The sequence below is a fragment of the Macrobrachium rosenbergii genome, chromosome 36 (assembly GCF_040412425.1).
Source record: "Macrobrachium rosenbergii isolate ZJJX-2024 chromosome 36, ASM4041242v1, whole genome shotgun sequence".
NCBI classification, from domain to species: domain Eukaryota; kingdom Metazoa; phylum Arthropoda; class Malacostraca; order Decapoda; family Palaemonidae; genus Macrobrachium; species Macrobrachium rosenbergii.
Window position 1 is genome coordinate 31126718 of NC_089776.1, and position 18619 is coordinate 31145336.

At 36.2% G+C, this 18619-nt stretch overlaps 1 long non-coding RNA gene across 3 annotated transcripts in view; it reads right to left on the minus strand.

The window, feature by feature from the left end:
- Positions 1–18619, minus strand: part of LOC136825055 (uncharacterized) — a 123307-nt gene that overhangs the window by 28277 nt on the left and 76411 nt on the right. For all 3 annotated transcript variants that reach the window (XR_010849235.1, XR_010849236.1, XR_010849234.1), the window contains one exon: positions 13562–13706. This is a non-coding gene — a long non-coding RNA (uncharacterized lncRNA). The remainder of the gene's footprint in view (positions 1–13561; positions 13707–18619) is intronic.

An 18619-nucleotide genomic window follows, 5' to 3' on the forward strand; every position in this document is an offset into this window, starting at 1 on the left:
ATGTATGTACGTATGTATGTATGTATATATATATATATATATATATATATATATATATATATATATATATATATATATATATATATATATATATATATATATATATATATGTATATATATATATTTAGACAATTTATCAAAATTCAGACAATAACTGTGATATGTATTAAACATAACCTTGACTCACCTTTATATATCCAATCTGGCGGTCCAGAGTCATCTTCTTCAAGAGAAATTGGAGGTGTCAATTCTCGATGTCACAGCGACAGTAAATATTATGACAACTGCCTTCGTTCCAGCCATCGGAAATCGTTTCCTCCCTTCTACCGCAGAGAGAGAGAGAGAGTTAAACATAAGAGAGAGAGCTTCTGAAAATTAGATCCTGGTTAGGGGAGGGGTTTGTAAGCCCCACAAACCTCTTATAGTTCCTACCACTTGGCGGTATTAAAACCCCAGCACTAAGGCTGATTGGCATTAAGCCTTCGGTAGCGAGGAGCCAAACAGCCTTAAAGCAATAGTCTTATTTGGAGACAGACTTCCATATCAGATTTTAGGATCTCGCGACATTGCAGGATTTGTAGGATTTCCATAAACGCAAATGCTAGAAGGGTTTATTCTCCAGAAGAAAGGGAAAGAAAGAGGGACTCTGGTACTTGCAATAACGCATTTTATTGACAAATCGCTCAGTTAAGCAATGAATTAAGTTCTGAAAATCTTTATTTGTGAGATACGGTTTTTCGTTCATTATCGTCTTAATCTACGTTTTGTCGTCTCATTTTCCTTTTTTTTTTATTTCAGTAACATTTGTAGCTCCTCAAAGGACGCATTAGCTGTCTTACTCAAGGGTGGTGACCATACAACCATGCTTTTCAAGTTCATGCATCGCAAAAATGAAATTCAAGCATTACTGCGTGAAGCAAAATAATACCCCCTTATATTTCTTTCCTCCTTACTATTATTAGAAGACTAAGAGTCAGCCCAGTTTCTTGGTTAAAACTATAACACTGGCCACAACAGTGAGTCATGTCTCTTGAAAATCGAAGAAGAGAAATTGAAAAATTTATGCATTTACAACGCAAAAATCTTTAATCCCCAGATAAAACGGCTTGGTAACCGTCGTTCCTGCTACTGCCAAGTTTATGATCTTTCACTGTAAATTAATTTTCCTTAACTATACAACTGCAGCTTTTAAGAGGCCGATTCATCGATACTTTAAGACTCTGTCACACATGCAATTTCATTCGGTATCTTGCGCTGTTTCCTGGCTTTAGTGACGCCAAGAGCTGCGTATGTTGTCACACGGGCAGAATCACTGGATACTGCACGCAGCCGTTTTTCTTCCTTCAAGTGAAAATTGTAGTGCATTGTGTCTTTAAATTTTCAGTTCGAGCTTTACGCCTATCGGGCGATTGCTAGGCTTCAGATTCTGGGCTGCAACAATGAACGCTACTTGCTCTAAGCCTAGCCTAAAGCCGCTGACACAAGGACGATTTCGTCGGCATTTTGTGATGCTGCAAGACTAATAAGGGAACCGAAAAGTGCCTGTTGATGCACGGGACCTAATTGTCTGATGCCGTAAAAAGGCATTTTTTATCATTTCAGGGAGCATCGATGTGAACTAACCAAGTAATATATTCAATACTAGCCGTTTCGCAAATTACCTTAATTTTGTAACGCTCAAAGAGCAATTCCATTACAAGTTAATCCTATTCTTTCGCACTGATGTAAGTTATATTGTCGTCGTTTGGGGATGTATTTGGCAGGCCATTATTAAGCTCAAAGAAAGATGAAAATCGAGGGCAGCAAGATGACAAACATGGGCGTCTTCACCTTTGTGACCAGTAAAGGGAAGACTTGGGTAAATCAAACGCTGGCAGCAAGAGTCAAGACAATGCCAGAAAAGATCACGAATGCCAACTTCAAGCTAAAACTAAGTTATTATTTTGTAAATATAGCTGCCAGTTAGGCACTTGGGGCACATTTCTCCATTCCTTCCCGAGCGAAAAACAAAGGTGCTGATTTTGGCTGCAAGACATCAAACATGAGGCTTCAGTTTTGCCACAAGTACTGGATACTCTTTAGAAACTCTGAGGGCAATATGCAATGCGCTGCACCTTTAGAGTTCCAACACAAGCTCATTTCTTCTTTCATTTTATTTGTTATCGAGCCTTGACTAAATAACGCCATTAGGCTTTTGTTCTGCATCCCAAAGTGTTAAAAAACGAATACCTTGTTCTCTTAGGTTGTCGCGGGGGGGGGGGGGGAGCGGTTCAGAGAAAAACAGGAGAGTAGTTTTGAAACAAAAACATACTTGACAACAGTTTTTCCTCTTCAAAAGAGTCCAGATGATGACATAAAATACAGGTACGTGTCCTCAAAAAATGACTTTATTTCAGATGGTTTTCTCAGCAATTTAAGTAACTGGTGTTCATCAATTGTGATGGGTCACAGATAGGGTAAAGAGCAGCAATTTCCTTCCAAAAGACTGAGAAGAAGAAGGTTAAAACCTTTTACTTTAGAACAGCCCTCTGTAATAGGAAAGTATGTTTATATATATATATATATATATATATATATATATATATATATATATATATATATATATATATATATATATATATATATATATATATATATATATATATATATATATATATATATATATATATATATATATATATATATATATATATATATATATATATATATACTGTTTGATATCTAGTCGGCAACATCCCTTAAACCCACGATCATATAATATATTTTGGCGCACTGACAAGCATTTCGTGTACAGGTCATGTTTGTTATTCTGCTCAATGGCTGGCAATAATTTCCGCAGGAGTGCATTGCGCGGTGTCCACGAGGGAGCCATTCGCTCGGTTGTAAAACAGTACTTGTGGGAAATCTTGTGCGCGGCCTGACGTGAAATCTTCTTGTTCGGGAGTGAAATTACATTCCAAGTTATGAACGTTTATTATTCAGATCCATCTCGCGTAGCTGCTTTTAAAAATGGTTTTAAATTCACACCAGGTTTCTCCTAATGGCTCGGAGGATTTATAACGGCGAAGTCAGAATTATTCAGATTTAATGACTTTTCCCAATGTAAACAGAATAAAGGGCACTAGGAAATGAATACACACACATACACTCACAAACACACACACCAAACATATCCTCAACAGTCCGTCCTCACTGAATATTTGATGATCCTTTTAACGTAACCACATTAACTTGGTAAGGCTGAAGAGTGAATATGAGAAACTCTCACAACGATGTGACCACGTCTTCCGAGATGGGATGATAAAAAAAAAAAACGCAACGATAATTTATTACATTAAACGACTTACAGAGGTCGTCTCATGGTGAGAGATGACTTTCTCTTTCGAAAGATCCCTAAATCTATTACCATACTTTTAACAACAAAATGACTGTGGAACTTTATTCTCTACAGCTGAAGGACAATGACTCCCAAGCCACGCACATTTACTGTAGTTAAAAGGAAGAACCGTATTATTTTATATACCAACCATGAACTTGAAGAAATTCGCGTAACCTCTTACGGAAATCAAAGAGAAAGATACAGCTGTCAGATAGCGACAGAAATAAGATATTCTGAGTAATTTATTTTCCTTCCCTTTTATCCGTTTACTTTTTCCCTCAGTTTTCAGAATTACAAAGAAATTCTTTATAACTGGATTCGTCTAAACACCTGATGCTTCCTTAACGCTAATTAAAGTGAAAGGGGAAATAATTCTCTCTCTCTCTCTCTCTCTCTCTCTCTCTCTCTCTCTCTCTCTCTCTCTCTCTCTCTCTCTCTCTCATCTTAAAGATATGCAGTATATATATTTTTTACTTAAAGATATATATATATTTTTCATGTTCAAAAAGAAACACAGTTAATAAAAGCAACTTCATAAACGCTAAAATAGATGCGTCTGACAAGGTTCTCTTTACTAGTAAGTCAGTTTTCATTTATCCCTCATTTATCACAGCGTGTGGCCTTGATGAAAATGTTGACAGATTTTCTTTTTCTTATTTAGCGCTAAAAATACCTACAATTCCATTCCTGTTTACAAGAATAATTGGAATTCATTTTCCTCCATTCTAGATCTGCTCCTTAGACAAATGCGAGGAAGAATTTTAGCAAAAGGATTTGAGAGTTGTAGTTTCGACTTGTTTCTTCATTTCTTCTGCCTCACTGTTCGTTATAGAGATTCCAGCTCAAAGCATATGCTCTCTCTCTCTCTCTCTCTCTCTCTCTCTCTCTCTCTCTCTCTCTCTCTCTCTCTCTCTCTCTCTCTCTCGGCAATTTTTTTTTAATTCCTTTATCTACGAATGCTTTAGGCTATGACAAGAAAAGTACGGTATTAAGGTCTCTGCACAACCAAAGTAAAATTGATCATATGAACAGCTAAGTAAAGAAAGATATTATTGTATACAAATGGTCAGTCCTGGGATATAATTAAATAATAAACAAGTTGGAATATCACTTTATGGTATGATTACGGAGAAAGGTTTTTTTTTTTTTTTTTTTTTTTGCAATCTTCGACACAGTATAACACCTCAAAATAATGTGGACGCTGACGCTCAGCAGTGATTAGCACACACTGTCTCTTGAGGCACAGGCAAACACAGATGTTCCTTGTCGAAAAAGAATATATGAAAGATGTCGAGTTTGTCTAAAACTTGTCCAAGTAAGCATGAACCCTTGTCGGGTTATAATATCAACAGCATCTGCAAACTAATTGTCTCTTGAGACCGTACAGACGATAGCACAGGGTACCTGTTGAAGTGACTTGATGTAGGAATGCCGCTGCGTGTATAAAACTAACCTTCATTAACTTAAGCCAGTAACTAGTAACTGAGCCAAGAACATCGAGAGACTTACGTGGTCTCATGGATACCAATGGAATCTTGGTGCTATTTCTTCTCGTTCACCAAGAAGCCTCTATTTTACAAATTCGTGTACCAACACTGCAGTCAACCCCCAAAATAAAATTCACTGTATTTTTAGATTTATCATCTACATCAAATTAGGATTTTGCTGGAAGCATCTTCCATTACAGGCCATAGATAAACAAACATTACAAATAGTGTAGTAACCACAATGCCCTCTAAACTTCCCGATTTCCTCACCTAGGTACGCTGCTCGCTACAAAGCCTAAGATCGAAATGAAGAAACAAATGAAGAAATTTTGGCGCCCGTAGAAGGATTCAAATAGTGTGAAGAAATCGAAAAGTCAAGCGGGCATTGTGGTTACAATAATTACTTACTGGTAAAAAGTTGCCTGTAGATTCTATATATATATATGTATTATATATATTTAATATATATATATATATATATATATATATATATATATATATATATATATATATATATATATATATATATATATATATATATATATATATATATATATATATATATAAAATTCTAAGAATAATTTAAAACAAACTCATTTTACAATGAAGTTTGACAATTGTATGTTTGCAAAATATTTGTAATATATACATGTATGTATATATATAGGCTATGTATATATATATATATATACAGTATATATATATGTATATATATATATATATATATATATATATATATATATATATATATATATATATATATATACAAATATTCTGCAAAAATACTGTTGTCACACTTCATTGTAAAATATGTTTGCTTTCAACCATACTTAGTATTATCACTGAATTCGTGTCACCATTTATTTCTACACCTATAAAACCCCTTCAATACATATTTTTAAGCACTCAGCCATATCAAGAACGAATTTATCCCAATACTCGCGTTATATAATATTTCTTACAATAAAAAGCAATTATCACAATGGGAAATATCCACAAACTATATCTCATGCAATAACATATCCAGTTCCGTAGTTCTACTGATTTGCGTTAAGGGTGCGCATTACACTCATGAAATGAGATCATGTTTTGACGCTTTTCATGAAATGAAGTCTACATGGATATCACCAAAGAGAGGAATAAACGAGAATGTATTTTAGTCTGCATTATTGCTCTCTGAATTACTTCTTTCAGACACACATGTTGAGACTTCGTTTGGTAATCTATTTAATGGCGCGCGTGTCGCCTACGCGACTGCTCGGTACAAGAACGATTAACAGGTGGAAACCTGTTCTCTCATTCTGGAATGGGGCATTATACCAGAGGTGCATTCTTTCTTCATTAACCTCGACAAGGCGTGCTATCTTTTGGTTCGGTTTCCATGTTTGTAACGACTCGTTTGTCTGTTTGTGAGCAGAATTACAAAGAAAGTTGTGCGTGGATTTTTACAAAAATTCCACTGCAGGTAAATAACAGGGAGGACATTTTGTGGCGTAAACTGTTCATCCTTGGCAGGCATATGGTCTCGGAGCACGCCTGTTTAGTTGACCTTTCTGTGATTTTCATCTGTATTTATACAAAGACAAACATATAATCGCAAACATTAAGCTATAAATGTCGCTTAATATGAAATTCCCTCAACCTCGGAATCAACACCGATGGGGAATATATAAGTGATGATAAGTGATCCGTCACTAGTCGGACGCGAACCAACGGATGGTTGGGGAACGATGATTTTCCATTGACGCTGACCATTGGACAATCACGAGAAGTACAAGTTGATTCCAATCGGCTATCATGGTGGAGGAGGGTTGATATTGACTCAAAGTACAAAAACCTGAATGCGACAGGCATATGTAGACCTACGACAGAGTAAGTATTACCCTACACCTCTCTTGGTAGTCCCATGATCAGCGTCACTGAAAAGTCGTCGTTCGCAACCATTCGGTGGTTCGAGTCCACCTGGTGATGGATAGCTTATCTCAATTATAAATTTACCCTTGGTGTTTATTCCGAGGTTGAAGGAATTTCATATTAAGCGACATTTGCAGCTTAATGCTTGTGAAAAGAAAAAAATTGTCTCAGTGTCTGTGACAATATATATATATATATATATATATATATATATATATATATATATATATATATATATATATATATATATATATATATATATATATATATATATATATATATATATATATATATATATATATATATATATATATATATATATATATATAAAGCTTCCTTCTCTCTATCCACAGTGATTACAATGCTCTTTCCTCAACAAGTATGTCATCGAAAAACTTTACTGTCCCTATCCACAAGCAAAGTCTTTCAGGAAATCTTTTCACAACAACGAAGTCGAGAAGTTGTCTCTGGCCGACTGTAACCTACACATTTATGTTCTTCTATTTTAGTCTTATGAGAAAGTCGAGATCATGAGAGGGCTTTTCTCTGTTTAATAAGAGAACATCGAGCATGAAAGACACTTGGACTCCATGTCTGTTGTTGTAAGAATATTGGTGTTAGTCTCCGTCCCTTTCAGGTAAACTCTATACACAAAGACCACCAGGAATCTCAATGAAAGGATTTGGGGTCTGTGGTTTCGTCTCCATTATCGTCCTCTTTTGTTTCTGCCTCACTCCTCTAACTCAACTCTTCTTCTTCTTCTTCTTCTTCTTCTTCCCAGCTTATTCCCATTTTTATATGGGGTCGCCGTGATGCCTTCTTTTGAAGGATTCAGTAACCCAAAAATCCTATCTCTTTTGATCATATCATCTCTCTCTCTCTCTCTCTCTCTCTCTCTCTCTCTCTCTCTCTCTCTCTCTCTCTCTCTGGTCTTCGGTTACATAATATTTAGAATGAGTTACAAAATAAAAACTAAAAATATACAAAATTCTTCCAGAAATATCTGAAGGTGCATATTGTTCCTTGGATGATCATGAAATGTGAAAATTCATTTCTTAATATCGTTCCTGGGTCTTCTAGAAATAAGAATATCGAGATCGTCAAAGAATTTAAAAACTAATTGTTTGTGGATTGTCGTGTTAACCGTTCAAGAAATCAAATCGATGTAATAATATTTTTAATTTGGTTTTAGTCAGTTTCTAGAAAATGTACGCAAGATGAATGCTTGACTTATTAACTAATAGTTTTATCTTTATTCACTAACAGTTTTATCTAGGTGGCACACCTCTTCGTGAGAACACTGCAATTTGCCTTAAAGCACTGTAATGTATCATAGATGCGTTGTACCATAAAAAAAATCATGTCACCGGATAATTTGAGAAAATAGTATATTTCATGAAATAAACTTTTCCATACTCAAATTTTACTGTCTTGTACCTAACTCCATTACTCTGGAATTTTAAGACTAAAAGTGACTATCAAGGTTTCTTATATAGTGTTTCACAGCTATATCCCCCTATGTACGCAATATATAGTACGCATTTCCTCAAGTCTCCTAACAGAGATGTATCACTCACAGAGAGAAAAGACGAGAGATGAAAGGTTAAGCAAATCCTACCAAAAAAACTCTTACACCGGCCATGCCAATGCATAACACACTTGGTCGTCGCAGAAATCTGTGCAATTCTCATCTCTATTGTACTGCCAATGGAAACATCCTGTACTGGAAACATGCCGAATCCAGGAATCCATGATGTTGAATGGTAATGAAATATATTTACACAAACATTCCTTCAAATGGCTCCCAATCTGTCTGTTCTTTGATAGAGTCAGTTCGGTTTCAGTTATGCAAAATGCTATTAGTCCGTTTTCCAGATAATCAGACGTAGCATTTACATGAACAATAATAGTAAAAAGCACTCGACTGCTGGTTAAAATTTTTGGCAAAAAACACTCTGAATCCACGATTTTGCCTGGTGCCCTTGACACTGCATAAAACAAACCAAATTTTCCATATATTTTTATTTTTTGCTTTCGTCCTTTTGCGTTTCATATCATGTTATGATTTTTAAATAATATTCTCCGTGTGAGCTCAAAAACCGCTGATCCATTTCGCATCAGTTGAGAAAATATTAACTTCAGAATTTTGTAAAGTGAAATTTGGTTGATATATTTAAACTTTCAATTTTTCACAATTTTCTTACCGTCATTTGGAAAAGCATCCGTGGTTTACGGCATTTTTTTCTGTGATGGCAAATGCACGAAACATGTTTTATTCTCTAGTCTGTTTTTCATGTTATACCTGTTTTCCTAATTCAGCATGTAACGACAATTCTGAATCGGCAGCTCATGACTCAAATCAACTATGGTTCTTGCTTTATAAAAACTGAAAAAGCTAAAAACGCTGACTTTAATCTTTCTACAAATTGGTTATAAATAGCATTCCATTCCGTGACATTTCAAGATTACACGAGACTCCTGCGTCAGAATTGCGTCTCCTACAAGATTTGCTTGGGATTAAAGCGGCTAGCGATAAGTGCATTTGTGGCTACCAGCTATTTTCCTTTTAACATTGACTTCTTATCCTGCCTTCCATTTCCCCTCCGTCGCAGAGCAGGTAATCTTTCTTATCCAAAGAGCTTTCAAGGACCACAGTTTTAGCATCTTTTTTCAAGAATTTCCAGCTCTCTCTCTCTCTCTCTCTCTCTCTCTCTCTCTCTCTCTCTCTCTCTCTCTCTGTGGGTGTGTGTACTGCTAGGATTGGAAAACAATAAAAACTATTTAACATACTTTAATTTGATTCCTGTGTGTTATAAGTTCATAATATCAATAATTTCCTATATAGCCTTAGTAACGTCAGTCTCTCTCTCTCTCTCTCTCTCTCTCTCTCTCTCTCTCTCTCTCTCTCTCTCTCTCTCTCTCTCTCTCTCTTTGGAGAGCTCTTTGATAAAAACCGTGAACCTGCTGCTCAAAAAATATTTTACTTCACTCTTTTATAAGTACACAGAATTATCAAGTCCTTCGATGTGTTCTGTCATCCCGTCAGTCCTAGCAGAGCTAAAATGCGCTATACTTCGCTAGAGATCCAATTATACGATAATGGGGATGTACAATAGCTTCTATTTCTGGTCTATTTCTACGGAAGTGTTACAAAGAATATCAGTGTTAGAGAGCTGGCAGTCCATGATGAGTTTTATCAGAATCGGCTCCTCTGTGGTACCAAATTTTGCTTCCGTGTTCACAAACTTTTTCTCAGTGTCTGGAGACCCAAACACATATTCCGGATATTCACAATTGCACTCTTTTTCTCTTCAATTGGAACTTTTATCTGCAGTAAGTTTAGCTTAACTCAAATAATAATCAGGTATACTCTAACCAATCCTCTTCCAGCTTACATCCACCAATATACTGTCCCAGCTACCCTGTACCAGTCGGTAGAGTTGTCGGCTAGCACTCGCTAGGCCCGATTTCGAGTCTCCGGCCGGCTAATAAAGAATTAGAGGAATTTATTTCTGGTGGTAGAAATTCATTTCTCGTTATAATGTGGTTCGGATTCCACAATAAGCTGTAGGTCCCGTTGCTAGGTAACCAATTGGTTCTTAGCCACGTAAAATAAGTCTAATCCTTCGGGCCAGCCCTAGGAGGGCTGTTAATCAGCTCAGTGGTCTGGTAAAACTAAGGTATACTTAACTTAACTTGTACCAATACATCTAGGAAACTATTTTCTTTGCTGGTTTTTGCTTCCTAAGTATACTCCTACTTATTCTTATTTTGTAGCCATGTACTTCAGCAACCAAGAACCTTCCCAAGCATTTATCCACAAGACTTATTTCTCATCTACTCCAATAACTTCATGTTTCCCGGCAGCACCATCTATTTTTTTTTTTTTTTTCTTTTGACTCTGTCTTGGCATTTGCATCTAGCAAAATATCTTTCTATGATTTCCGGGCCCAACAATGCATAGATTCGACCTCTCCCATAAAAAATAATCTCTCACTTAAAACCGTGAATAATACAACGGTTTCTCTCGTCCCCCACCAACTTGGTTAAACAGTCATTCAACTCATACATTTTTACCTTCCACTTGACCAAAGAGTCGGCTGATACTACAAATGCAGACCTTTCAGTTACCCCCGGCACAATCATTCTTTGTCTTCCAATTCCTGCACACGCTGCCCTTTCGTCCTTGTTTCATTCAGTGCCAAAGCATCCAGATTTCTCTCCTGTACTGCGCTCAGACACATTTAAACCCCAAAAGTTAAGTATACCTTAGTTTTACCAGACCACTGAGCTGATTAACAGCTCTCCTAGTGCTGGCCCGAAGGATTAGACTTATTTTACGTGGCTAAGAACCAATTGGTTACTTAGCAACGGGACCTACAGCTTATTGTGGAATCCGAACCACATTATAACAAGAAATGAATTTCTATCACCAGAAATTGCAGTATTTTGTTGATTTTGCAACACAAAGGCCAGAGTATAGGGGATACAAATTTCACGCCCTCGCCCATTTGGTGACTCACATCACACGGGGTGGCGAAAATGCTATTATTTTTCTGAAATTCCATAAAAGTGAGGACGTAATTGCCACTGACCTAAGGTATAGTGTTATCAGTTGAGTGCCGAGTAACACAAAACAATTTTCCCTGTAGCTTTTGTGCTTCTACTTCCTGTTTTTTTTGTTTTTTTTTCTGCGTCGTGTTCTTACCTGGAAGCATGATATCTAATTCTTGTTTCACTATAAAAAATTCGGTCGTAGAACTTTTTCACAGAATAGAAAACACGAACTTAAACGAAAATTACCCTTTTTTCAAAAACAATCACCAAGTCCTGAAATTACTTCAGATAACAAACTAACAAAGGGAATCATCCCAATCAATACGCCAATTAATACGGATGATATGATTATTTCACTTTCTCGCCCTTCCTCTCTCTTTCATGATATATAACTTTTCCTATTTTCAGGGGAGCACTGAAAGACAGAATAAGTTTAACATGGAGGTTTGGAAATGGCTTTCCGGTTAACTACTCTCCTTTTTAAACCACAATATCTTTGAGATATATTGGATCCATAACGTTTAATAGCCTTTTCTCTTCCCTTCTCTCCGTGCTTGAATGCAAGAGCATCTAGCGCAAAAGATGCTTGGATTTCACGTCTGTTTATTGTATTACTCCGCGGTAATCTCCGTCCATTTTATATAATCTCCTCAGACAAAGACCGCGAGGAATCTCAGTGAAAGGATTTGGGATCAATTGAGAAGCAGTATTATGAAATAGCTCTGTGGAGGCAATGCTGAAAATGAGAATGAAGCTTAGAGTGCCAAATGCAATTGTCTTTCCTTTTATAATGCTGTTTGAAAGCTTGAATGCAGCTTGATTTGTAAATGTATAGACCGACATGATGGCTAGCCCATTAGCATTGGTCGACTTACCCAGATCAGTCTCGAGACACACTAAAAGCAGAAACCTTAGTTAACTGGGCCTTTTGGGCCTTCTGTCAGACTGAAAAATGCTTCGCAAGTAAGGGACAAACACCAGAGATTCTCCAAACTCGCAGCCAAGATAAGCAAACATAAAGGAAGCTTCCTAATAGCTCTCCAAGGACATAAGACACAATGGGCAGTTTATGAACATAAAATTCAGATGAATAAGAAATAACAGAAAAAGAGATATCCGAAACCCTTCTCCAACTCAAAGTAAGATAGTCTATCCAGACCAATCTTGCCTATGCATTTTGATTTACATTTAAAGGTACGGTCTTAAATTTCAGTGAGTCTTAAATTTTGATAAGAAATTTACTTTTCAGAAACATATACGTAATTGTTTCCTCTGTTTCTCAAAAAGCTGGTATGCTGAGGAAATCTTTCAGAATGTTTCAAGAAGAAGCTATTATATCTAAGTGTTTTAACCCTTTTTCTTTTTCGTTGTTTGAAGTACTGTTCTTCAGTGTGGTCCTCCGGTGCTGTCTCTTGTATCAAATCCTTGGATAGAGTTACTTAGTCCTTCAGGTTTATTTTGCTCACTTTTAATGTGGACTTGTGGCATAGACGTAAAGTGAGTTCATTATGTTTGTTTCATAAAACGTACTGCAACGACAAACAGCCACTGCACTCTTCTTTACCTGACCTAGCTTTTGGCCAGCCCTATGAGAGCTGAAAGTCAGCTCAGTGGTCTGGTTCTACTTTAATAATAATAATAATAATAATAATAATAATAATAATAATAATAATAATAATAATAATAATAATAATAATAATAATAATAATAATAATAATAATAATAATAATAATAATAATAATAATAATAATAATAATAATGCTCAAAACACTAGGCAGGCCGCTGCTGCAGTTTCGACCCCTAGCATCAAGTTTAATTTGCTAGGAATGTTAAATTGGCTACAACTAAAATGTCGAATAGTTAGCCTAGTACAGTTGTGAGCTCTTCTGATCTCCAAATATTTAAGCAAGGAGCAATTCATTCCTGCTCTCTTTTGACATCTTAATTTCACGTGTAAGGGTTTTATTTTCTCTTTCCTCATATTTATTTATTTATCGCTTTTTGTCTCTCTTTGCTGGCTGATTTCCCTTTGAAGCCCTCTTGGGATTCTAATCTGTTAACTCTGTCCACAAGGGCTTTAAGCTGAAGATCTCAAGAAAGAAAGAAGAAAGAAATATTTCTCATTTGTACGGAAATGCTACGGACTAGAATGCATCTGTATAGCAAGGTAAAGGGACTTCGTATTTTTTTTTTTATTACTTACAAATAAGAAGCTAAAACCTACCTTCATAAACTTGAGGCAAAAGCTATTTATGGTGCCTAACACGGAGAGAGTTTGTGAACTACTGTCGAACATTAGGTGAGCTATCTACTTGGATCTTGAATTTCGGGAATTTCTCCTCCGTCGTTTTGAACACCAGTGAACGAGTCTGTAATCAAGGAAGAACTTGTACTAAGGTTTTATCCTCCATAACAAAATATAATCTAGTCGATAAAGCAATAGTAACACAGTACCTTCAAAGACATATCTAACAAGCATAACATTTCACTGCCAAACTAACGGTATTATGATTTTAATAAGAGAATATTTAGTCGACCTGTTTTTCGAATTGCATACAGATTTTTCACAACGATTACGTAAAATTTTACAATCTTGAGCAAAGATTTTCAAAGCTTTAATCTCACGAAGAAATGGTAGGGAAAAATGATTATCAGCCAAGGGAATTTGTACGCGTGCGTAATTTTGGAAATCACATTTTTTCCAGCATTTTTACGAATTTACATGGAGGATATTCATAAAGTCTAAACATTCTAGCATGAAATCGAAAAACAAATTAGAGCTCGTAATGAAATGCAGCTGGCATAAATATTGTTAAGGTCCCTCAGCTCCAATAAGCAGAGCATGAAAACGGTAAATGAGAATAAAATTTGTCTATTTACTTATTTGTTCACAGCTCTCTGGATTGTTTTTGTAGAAGGCCTATGCTTACATCTACCTTAATAATTCATTTACCGGTGTAATCACTTTTTCACCAAATGTCAGTACAAAAGAGACCGATTATGGGAAGGCATTCAGTTTCCTTTCTGGCGACAGAATAATTCCTTTAAATGAACGTGTCGCCTTTAATAAACAGTTTCCAGATTTCTGGGATGACCCCAGTGAAACCAAAGTGACTGACACATCCACTCATTCACTGGTGATTTAATGGTGAACTCTTTACGAAGAAATGTCCCACGACACCGAACTTCTCATATTACTATGAATGATGTTCTTGATGAGGGGTTTATCAATCACCCTATTACACACTACGAAATTTCCTCTGGTGCTTCCTGGGTACTATGGCCCTTTCATCTCGACACCTCGTGCATCCATTCAATTTACCACCTCTTGGGGCTCCTCTCCTTCTTCCTCTCCCATATGAAGAATCGTACATACTTCTCATCTCCCACCCCACCCCCCTTATCGAATTTGAACTACCAACGGAAGAATTTACTCTAAAATCTACATAACTGAAAAAATATTTCATTTCTTGTCATTCGTTTATTTCAGGAGCACAAAGCTAGTTGTGACGATTTATCTACTCGATGGTATTTTGTCGTAAATGAGAGATATAATTATTTAAATTTTCTTTGCAACAACTTCGTCTCTTCAGGTATTTTGAAATCGTAGCTCTAAAATTAGCTCTCTCTCTCTCTCTCTCTCTCTCTCTCTCTCTCTCTCTCTCTCTCTCTCTCTCTCTCTCTCTCTCTCTCTCTCTCTCTCTCTCTCACGGGATCATTACCTTTTATCAAGGCCTTTAAGAAAGAATTAAAACGTAATTTCCTTGGTACTAAGAGGACCTAGGGGCGTATATGTCACAAAACAGACAATGGGTAAACAGGAAGCCAGAACATAACGTAAGACAAACACTTCTGAGCAAACAGGTTCTCATTACGGGGCACTCGGCTGATAGCTGTACAAACAGAGACTGTGACAACCCATTTCACGACTATTGCGCTCTGAAAACAGGAAATCTAATAAGCTTTTGCCCAAATGATCCAAATAATGAGTACTAATAACTATAATGTTGTTTCGTCCAAATTACTTGTGATTCACTGTGGATTATACGATTTCCCATATGGTTCCCGATTTGGATGCAAACGAAACCAGGAACTTGGTAGTTCTTTTCATAACTATTGAATGGACAGACAATGTTTTGTGGCCTTTTTTAAGTTATAGCTTTATTTCTTTGCAGCTGGGAAGATATCACGCCTTAAACCATTTTTATTGATCTATTTTCCTATTCTTTATCTTTTTTTTTTTTGTCCTTAGTCTCTGTGATATCCGGAGGTTCACAAAACAATACACACCAACCAGCTTTTTAATAAAGGCAAGCTATCGGTTCCCACTTTTTCCCTTCCCAATTCCTCCTCTTTCATCAGGAAAATTCGTTAGACCTCAGCATCAAAAAAAAAAAAAAAAAAAAAAAAATCTTATTCAGAGACAAAATGTGAAAGGACCGCTCACTTATGGAAATTACTATAATCTCGGAGATTTGTTCTGTCAGGAGAGATCGAACAGATTCGTCTCAGATATTGAATAAATGTTACGTTAGATTTGACAAAAGTAGCTGGATCAATGTCTGATAAAATGGATTTCATAACATCGCGCAAAAGGATTGTCACTGTTGTATTGGATTCCATCAAAATCCACACAGGATTTCTCATTGTCAGTCAGAATTTGGCAAACGTTTTTATTCCTTCTCTGGCTAAACCTGGCCAAATTATGGTAGCACTTTACCATTATTCTTCAATTTAATAAATTTTCTCTGCAGATCTATTTGTTTAGATCTAAAATAATCATCTCCGAAGCTTCGTATTGTCCAATTTACTAAAAATATAAAACGTAAAATGTAGATTCATAATTTTTCCGTTGAACTGATGGTAGACCTAAACCTCGCTTATGTGAAAGTAATCCGCTTATTCTCAAAAATGGTAAGGTTGTTCTCTAAATGCTTTCCTATTCTAAGTAATGCCTGAGACGTTTCCAGTGATATATGTTCACCTTTCATTTTTACGGTGATTTTCGTAATATTTTACAGAACCTTCACAAGATGCCCATTCTTCTTTTGAATAATTTGAAACATTTTTACTACGATGCCGCTATAACATAAAGTTAATTTTGTCTGACTTCTTTCATCAATGTACCAACTTTGATTACTTAGAGTAATACATTATTACATGAGTCAAGGACACGGGCTAATGTTCCTCATTCATAGCAAGAATACCTGTCTCTTTAGTCTGACGTCTGTTTTCATTCAACTAATTGGCTTGCAAATTCAGCAACCTTCTACTGTTGAGTTTTCTTTAATAATAATTAGTCTCCCTTGTTAAATTCTGTTACAAACAATATTACTGTTCTGTTTATTGGAAATTAGCAGGATTCTCTTGGAGTTCCAGTATTCTATTCAGCTCTTCCTGTGATCTCACTGGGTCCTTCTAGGAACCATGTTATTTGTATTAGTCCTTCTTCTCTTCACATAATGCGTTTGCAGATTCCTGAGTTATCAGTTTTCTCATGATACCTGCTCTTTCTGGATAGATGATCCGTTTTTTTCCGTAATTATCTTGCTAAAGTCTTCTTAAGCTCGTTTATTTAGAGTAAATTCATCTTTGAGCTGAAGTAAGCCCTCTGTTCCAAGGGAGTGGTAAGCCTTTTGTTGCCCAGTCATCTTAAATGATTTTGGTTTCGTGTAAAAGAAAACTACCGTGACGGCCTTGTCTATCCGTCAGCACTTTTTCCTTCCGCCCTCAGATCTTAAAAACTACTGAGGCTAGAGGGCTGCAAATTGGTATGTTGATCATCCACCCTCCAAATATCAAACATACCAAATTGAAGCCCTCTAGCCGTAGTAGTTTTTAATTTATTCAAGATTAAAGTTAGCTATGATCATACGTCTGGCAACGCTATAGGACATGTCACACCACCGGGCCGTGGCTGAAAGCTTCATGGGACACGGCTCATACAGTATTAGGCTACACAATGTACAGAAAACTCGATTGCACCGAAGAAACTTCGGGGCATTTTTTACTTGTTCTAATTGGCGAGACTCATGTTGCCACGCCAGTCCTACCTAGTCTGAGGAACAAGTCCTCTTGTCCTTGCAGTTTCAGAAGCATTGGCACAGTAGTTCGCATTTTCCTCTATGGTTACCTATACAATCTTAGATGCAGTAACTTTCTTGCTGTCACAGCACCCCTACAAAGGTGGAGAAGCAGTATGCCAAGGACTATCTATCAGGTTTCCCTAACTCGGTCTCAGGAGTACCAGACGTTTTACTATTTGTTCCCCTTATATGGTCCCGTAGATAAGGGCTTCATGCTACTGGGCCACCAGTGATATTAGGCGATTGTAAAAGATGACATATGTCAATGTCTTACTAGCAACCAACAAAAATATTTTGCAACCAAAATGAAAATTTCTTTTATGAAAGAATTAAACAATATTAGTCATTCTATAGACAAGAGAAGGAAATAATACGACTTAAGAAACCAATGCGGTTACTGAGATATTCAGAATTTGCATAAACCAGAAGTGGTGTACAATTTACTACCCAGCAACCTTCGCACAGTCTCAGGAGAAGTGAGCCACTTGACTGCTTGGCTCCTTTACATAGTTTCAGGCGTCTCTCTGATAACATTCGTACTTTATACAAGTGAGGGCCCTTTACTCTCCAATACTTTGCCCTCTCCGTTGACCTAGAAATTTTTTAACTAATTAAATTTATTTTTTTCCTAATTTAACTAACTCAGCACACTTTAGTTAAACTTTTTTCATGTACGTTAACATTGTCATCGTTTGTCTTGTATTTTACATTTCTCCAAATTAATGTGCTTTATACGCACCATATATAATTCAGCTGAAGAGCTTACAACTTGCTTTCATTAACAACGATATTTCTGTTCAATGAAATAATTTCCCCGTGCCTTTTTTCTTAATCTAAGTAATACTGCACTACAAGTTTAATTAAACGCATGCTTTTATAAATATTATATATATATATATATATATATATATATATATATATATATATATATATATATATATATATATATATATATATATACAGTATAGTGTGTCATTTTTTTCTGCAGACACTTTTAACCACAATCTGAAAAAATGCTATAAATTCCCACGCCAGACCCGAAAGACTGTTTTTTTAAGATCGTTATGGAACATGGAATTGCCAATGGTCCGAAACAATAAGTGATATAGAGCAACCTCATATCTCGAATCACTGGGAGAGTAATAACAAAAAAAGTGTTATAACAGCAATTACAGTTGACCCGACCACCCAATCCC